At 51.3% G+C, this 7,366-nt stretch overlaps 1 non-coding gene across 1 annotated transcript; it reads left to right on the plus strand.

The window, feature by feature from the left end:
- The first annotated feature begins 1,512 nt into the window (after positions 1-1,512).
- Positions 1,513-1,617, plus strand: LOC141571401 (U6 spliceosomal RNA). The gene has a single exon (XR_012496146.2). It is a non-coding gene; the product is annotated as a U6 spliceosomal RNA (small nuclear RNA).
- The last annotated feature ends 5,749 nt before the right edge of the window (positions 1,618-7,366 follow it).

Genomic DNA, 7,366 nt, shown 5'->3' on the forward strand with positions numbered 1-7,366 from the left:
TGGCCATCAGCTGTTACTGGTTAGCCATTAGCCACTGATATAACTGCTGTGGCTATGCAAGGGGTTGGTTGGCAGGCATAGAACCGGTAGGCGGGTTGCGGATCGTGTGGAGCCTGCTTCCGGTGTCTTGCCCGGCCGCCAGTGAGACTGGGGTGCAGGAGGACCCCTTGTTGGGGTACTGGCAGATGTTTGCTTTTGTATCTCCAACCCAGCCGCCAGAGAGAATATAGTGATATGACTCCCCTCTCTATGGCTCCATGGGTGTTCCTTTTTGGCCTCACCATGTCCTGCGTTCTTATGTGCGGAGTGGGAACAGAGTCCCTGCATGACACAGTTCCTCTTCCCAGTTTCCCCAGCTCAGTAACTGGTTCAGCTGTTTGCTCAAGCTGAAAACATGGCCGCCATCCAGAATTCCTCCTCATCTTCACCCCGCCTCCCAAGGCATCAGCAAGGCCTGTCATTTCTACCTCCTGTGTACACACACATCTCAACCCCCCTACCTCCCGCCAGGGCCAGTACCACACAGCCTTCTGAGTCACGCTCACATCTGGCCTCTATTCTCCCTGTGACCTTCTTACAGGTCGTCTCATTTCCACGGCTTAATATAGTCTCCACAAAACACCCAGAGTCAACTTTTAAGGAAAAAATCCTGGAGATTAAAATTTTAAGGATACACAGGAAAATAATTATTTCATTATTGAAATGGCCAATTGCAAGAATGGATAGAAAATAAACTACCAATAAAACCATTATTTTAGTCCGGCCCGGTGGCTCAGGCAGTTAGAGCTCTGTGCTCCTAACTCCAAAGGCTGCCAGTTCAATTCCCACATGGGCCAGTGGGCTCTCAACCACAAGGTTGCCAGTTCAATTCCTCGAGTCCCGCAAGGGATGGTGGGCAGCGCCCCCTACAACTAGCAACGACAACTGGACCTGGAGCTGAGCTCCACCCCCCCACAACTGAGATTGAACACAGCACCTTGAGCTGAGCTGCCACTGAGCTCCCGGATGGCTCAGTTGGTTGGAGTGCATCCTCCCAACCACAAGGTTGCCAGTTCAGTTCCTCGAATCCCGCAAGGGATGGTGGGCTGCGCCCCCTGCAACTAGCAACGACAACTGGACCTGGAGCTGAGCTGCGCCCTCCACAACTAAGACTGAAAGGACAACAACTTGAAGCTGAATGTCACCCTCCACAACTAAGATTGGAAGGACAACAACTTGACTTGGAAAAAAGTCCTGGAAGTACACACTGTTCTCCAATAAAGTCCTGTTCCCCTTCCCCAATAAAATCTTTAAAGAAAAACAAAAAAAAAAAATTCTTTTAATTGCATAGAAATGAAGAAGTTTGCGTAAGATTTCAAGTGAGAAAGTATAACAGAAAAATTTGGTGGGAATTAGTATGATGGAAATTATTCATCTTTCAATAGATCAGTTAATGGAAATTATTCATCCCTTAAATTGATAGAATTTGCATAAACATCATCTTTTCCCTCTTACATTTAAAGAAGTGATTTCCTGCTCGCTTCAGCGGCACATATACTGAAACTGGAGTGATACCGACACGATTAGCAAGGCCCCTGCACAGGGTGACGCACAAATCATGAAGCGTTCCATATTTTGTGCGGTTCCCCAGCCTCCTCACACCCTGTGCTGATAAGTTCCCGAGAAACAATGAGTCAAAGCACAACGTTAAGCACTCAATAGCAAAATTGTGACTTTTCTCAATACAAGCATGCATGTAAGGCAATCTGAATTGAAAACAGCTGGATACTTCTATGCATATGTGTCGACTTGCATTTCCTTCATAAACCTTAAAAAAATAAAAATAAAAATAAAATAATGATTTTCTTTACCTTAATTTAGGCTTTGAAAGAGTAGCTGCCATTTTAAAAACAGCAGTACGTGCAAACAGAATTTTAAAATTCAAGGCTTAACAATATCCTCGCAAATGATTACCAAAGCCTTTTGCATATAAGCTATCAAAATAAAACTCTTGAGTATAAGCTCTGCCTGAAATTATTTAACCTAATAAAAATTACTTAACTAATGTTCATCCTTTTCTATGGTATAAGAAGAAAATTAAAATTTTACAAAGATTTCGTATACCTGTGGACTTTAGTAAATTTACTTTTTAAGACAAATTCTTGTTCCTTAACTCTTCCTGTATGTACAACCCCGGAAAATAAGATGGCTTTTAACAATTTCAAGGATACACAGAAATGTAATTCTTTTACCCTTGAAACTATCCATAATTTTTCTCTTGAACTTACAAAACTTTCCCTATTAACACGAAAGACTCTAGAGTCAGATAATCTTTTTAAAACAGAAAACAGATTATTTGATCACACTGCCTAAAACCTTCCCATCTGTGGGGACAGAGCCCCAGAAAGTAGTTTACAGGCTCTCGGCCTCACGTGGAGGGGTGCTGGTTCGGGTAGTGGATGGCCGTTGGCTGAGGCTGGTTGGCCATCAGCTGTGGCCAGTTAGCCAATTGGCCGCTAATATAACTGCTGCGGCTACGGAGGAGAGCCGAGGAGAGTGAAGGAGAGTCGTCAGTCGGTTGGCAGAAAAATGGACAGCAGGTCGCACGTCCGGTGAACCCAGCCTCCAGTGAGACCACAGTGGTATGACTCCCCTACCTATGGCTCCGTGGGTGTTCCTTTTTGGCCTCACCATATCCTGCGTTCTTATGTGGGGAGCGGGACCAGAGACCCCGCAGGCCGCTGTGCACGACAAATGGTGCAGCGAGCAGGGTCTCCCGCACGACAAATGGCGCAGTGAGCAGGGTACAGCGCCGGCCAAGGCTCTCTGAGGGATGGTAGAGCAGTTTGTGCGTGTGAAAACGCAGTCTCAGGAGGCCCATGAGGAGCGACACCGGGAACGGGAGGCGCGGTCTGCCTGGGAGACTCAAGCCTCCAGCTGGCACACCACCTTCTTGGCCATAGAAGGCGGTGTCCTCCTTTTGTTGATCTGCTGCGGCCTTAGGATTAGGGTTGTGGACATCTTACACGAAGCCTCCACCCACTCAGACACCTGGCACGGTGAGCAAGATTCCAACCAGGTAGGAATGGCGTCTGACTCTGGGCAGGAGGATGTGTGGCCCCCACACAGTGTGTGGTGCCCGGTGGCCACTGTTCTCAGGAGTTGGACCCCCAAGGAGGGGTGGGAGGACATGGACGGCTCTCCGGCCAGTGTGGAGAGGGCCCTGCAGGCTCTGGCTGAGCGGTTGCCGGAGGAGGAGAAGGCTACAGCCGGCCGCGTGGGCTGGATGTTCCTCACGGCCTTGAGTCTCAACATGGAAAATGCGCTTAATGAAGTGGCCCGGGTGCCAGACCAGGTGTCTCGGTTGGAAGCGCTGGAAGCCCGGGTCCGCCTGTTAGAACAGGGGCCCCAAGGTGGAGACTTTGAGGCAGAGGCGGAGGAAGCAAGTGGAGACAATGTAGCTCCCAACCCCCAAGCCCGGCCAATCTTGAAGCAAAGGGTAAAACATGAGCAACCTTTGGGCCCTGGGGGCGTTGCTGCCCGCAACCCAGCTGTGACTGAGTTCACTACTTACACCCCATACACTCCCACTGAGTTGCAGGAGCTGGGGAGGCAGTACAGACAGCGCCCTGGAGAGCCAGTCTCGGCTTGGCTATTACGTTTATGGGATGAGGGAGCAGACAACATTCTCTGCTCCCCAGGCGAGATGGAAAAGCTAGCCTTCGTGACAGTGCATCCGTCCCTGCGACAAAGGTTACAAAACTGCCATAGGTTGGCCAACAACCAAGGCAACCATTCTCTAATGGCGTGGCTCACGGCTGCGGTACGCACCGTATGGGAACAGGCTGGCGAGCTGCCAGACACTGTGAGTCAATGGCAGTCATATACAGAACTTACGCAAATAATCCGTGAAATGGGTATGAGACATGCTATTTTTAACCTCAACATGCAGGGCCCAGATGACGAGCTTTTTACTGCCAGCATGAGAGATCTGGTTTTGGATACTGCACCTGTGAGTGCTTTTGGATCCTTGGTTGCTATTCTTACACCGTATGTAGGGCGACGGATCCATGAAGTTACAACTGCCATGGCCACCCTAGGGGATGTTGAATGCTGGAGGCGAAGGAAGTTAAGACAGGAGGTCCGCTCAGTTGAGACCTGGAAGCCCAAACCAAAGGTAAAGGGGCGAGGTTGCAGGCCTCAGAGAGTAACACGCACACAGATGTGGCGTGATCTCGTGGCAGCAGGGGTCGATAGGAAGAAAATAAACCGACAACCCAATGCACTCCTGCTGGAACTTTGGAAACAGTTGCGTCCGGAACAACAATTCTGGAGAAGCATAAAGGAGGAGTCTGGCAAAGCGCGACCCATGTCCCTCCAGGACTTCATGCAGCCGCTTGAGGCCGACTCCTTTCAGCTTGATTAGGGGTGGGGCCAAGGTACCCGGTCAGAGGGGACGAGCAGGGACTGGAGGCCCCACGTGGAACTGTCCATACATTGGTCCCCTTCGAATGTACAGAGGGTTTTGGCTCTAGTTGACACTGGCGCCGACTGCAGTCTCGTTTATGGGAACCCAGAACTGTTCCCTGGACCAGCAGTCTGCATTGATGGCTACGGGGGAAAAACTGTGACTGTGAAAGCCGTTTCCTTACCACTGGGTATAGGAAGGCTTCCTCCTCGTACCTACAAGGTTTATGTCTCCCCCGTTCCTGAGTATATTCTAGGGGTGGATGTGCTACATGGCCTCAGCTTACAGACGTCGGTAGGAGAGTTCCGTCTCCGGATCTGGGTGGTGAAAGCGGCGACACGCGGGCATGCTCACCACCCTCCTCAAGTGTTGCCACAGCCCTGGCGCGTGGTTACAGTGCGACAGTACCGCCTGCCAGGAGGACAGGAGGAGATTGGTCGTACAATATTGGAATTGGAAAAGGCACATATTGTGAGGCCAATGCACAGTCCCTTTTACTCCCCAGTATGGCCTGTCAAGAAGCCAGATGGGACCTGGCGAATGACTGTGGACTATAGGGAGTTAAATAAGGTAACGCCACCCTTGCACGCTGCAGTGCCTTCAATTCATGATTCAATGGATCGTCTGACTGTCCACCTGGGGACATATCACTATGTAGTGGACTTGGCCAATGCTTTTTTCTCCATTGACATTGCACCCAAGTGTCAAGAGCAGTTTGCTTTTACATGGGATGGGCGGCAGTGGACTTTTCAAGTCCTTCCGCAAGGATACTTGCACAGCCCCACTATCTGCCACGGGCTTGTGGCCCAGGATTTGTCACGGTGGGATCGCCCATCCTCTGTGGCCTTGTTTCATTATGTTGATGACATTCTGTTAACCTCAGATTCTCTTTCTGATTTAGAGCAAGCAGCTCCCTCTCTTCTCCGCCACCTGAAGTCATGCAGCTGGGTGGTGAATGAGGAAAAGGTCCAAGGCCCTGGCTTATCCGTCAAGTTTTTGGGTGTTGTGTGGTCGGGTAAGACAAAGGTTATACCTGAGGCAATCATTGATAAGGTATAAGCCTTTCCCCGGCCGACCAAGGTCTCTCAACTGCAGACATATTTGGGTCTGCTAGGATATTGGCGGGCGTTTGTACCCCATTTAGCACAAATGGCAAGGCCCTTGTACAATATGATAAAAAAAAGGGGGGCCTCATGGGAATGGACAGAGGCTATAGAGCAAGTCTTCGTTGCCACAAAAAGGACAGTGCAGCAGGCACAGGCTCTGCAAGTAGTGGACCCCGGCCGCCCATTTGAACTTGATGTGCATGTAACCCAAGAGGGGTATGGATGGGGCCTCTGTCAACGGCAGGAGCATCTCCGATTGCCAGTGGGATTTTGGTCCCAATTATGGAAAGGAGCGGAGGTCCGTTACTCTCTAATAGAGAAACAGCTGGCTGCTGTGTATGCAGCCCTAGTGGCCACAGAAGCCATCACAGGAACAGCACGCGTGTTAGTTCGAACAACGTATCCTGTCCAGGGGTGGGTCCGTACATGGACCCAGGGATCCAAAACGGGGGTGGCACAGACCACCACTCTTGCCAAGTGGGGTGCCTACTTGGAGTAACGTAGCACCCTTAGTTCAAGCCCTTTGAGCACAGAGCTACAACAGGTCCTGGGGCCTGTGGAGCTTGTAGCCCAGGCTGAGCCAAGTGCTCTGCCTAGAGGAGAGGACTTGGAGCCCTCGCCCTACAAAGGACAGTCCCCAGTACGTGAGGATGCCTGGTTTACCGATGGTTCTAGTCGAGGGGCTGCAGCTGTTTGGACGGCTATTGGTGTGCAGCCCAAAACAGACACCATTTGGTTTGATACTGGGACGGGCCAGAGTAGCCAGTGGGCTGAATTACGGGCTGTGTGGATGGTAATCAGCCATGAGCCTGGGCCCCTAGTTATTTGCACTGACAGCTGGGCGGTGTTCCGGGGCCTAACGTTGTGGCTCCCTACATGGAAACACCAAAACTGGTTGGTGGGACACCGTCCACTGTGGGGTCAAGCCATGTGGCAGGACCTCTGGGACCTAGGGCAGAGAAAGGAGGTGACCTTAATGCATGTCACAGGTCACTCCCCCTTAGTGTCCCCAGGTAATGATGAAGCAGATGCCCTAGCACGGGTACGATGGTTAGAGCGGACTCCTGCCACTGATGTGGCCCACTGGCTGCATAGGAAATTGCAGCACGACGGAAGCCAAACCATTTGGCAGGTGAGCAGGTGCTGGGGCCTGCCTTTGAAATGGCAGGAGATAGCAGATGCCTGCTATGACTGTGCCATCTGTGCCCAGGACAGCCCCCAAAGGCGGAGGCTCCCCTGGGAGACACAGCAGATTACACGAGGGGGGGTGCCCCTCACTCGCTGGCAAGTGGATTACATTGGACCCCTGCCTAAGGCCCGCAATGCGATATATGCATTTACAGCAGTGGACACTGCTACGGGGTTGATGTTTGCTTGGCCCTGTCCGGCTGCGGATCAGCAGCATACAGTGGTCGCCCTTACATGGCTGTGCGCCCTTTATGGGCTCCCCCAAGTCATTGAAAGTGACAGGGGTACCCATTTTACGGGGCAAGAAGTGCAGCGCTGGGCTGCCAGGATGGACATGCAATGGTTGTTTCACACCCTGTACAATCCACAAGCAGCTGGCATGATTGAACGCTATAATGGCCTTTTGAAGCAAGGTCTCTGGGTGTCAAAACACCCTCCTACGATGCGTGACTGGGCCTCGTGTCTATGGGACGTCCTGAGAGTCCTGAATGAGAGACCACGGAAGGGAGGGCCCGCGCCAATAGAAGCTCTGCTACATCGAACGGCCGCTCCCATTCAATTACAAGTTACCACCAGTGAGACTCTGTTAAAGCCAGGCTATGGGAGAAATGGGAACATTTTGCTG

Source organism: Rhinolophus sinicus, chromosome 16 (assembly GCF_057876585.1).
Source record: "Rhinolophus sinicus isolate RSI-liver-muscle chromosome 16, RSI-T2T, whole genome shotgun sequence".
NCBI lineage: Eukaryota > Metazoa > Chordata > Mammalia > Chiroptera > Rhinolophidae > Rhinolophus > Rhinolophus sinicus.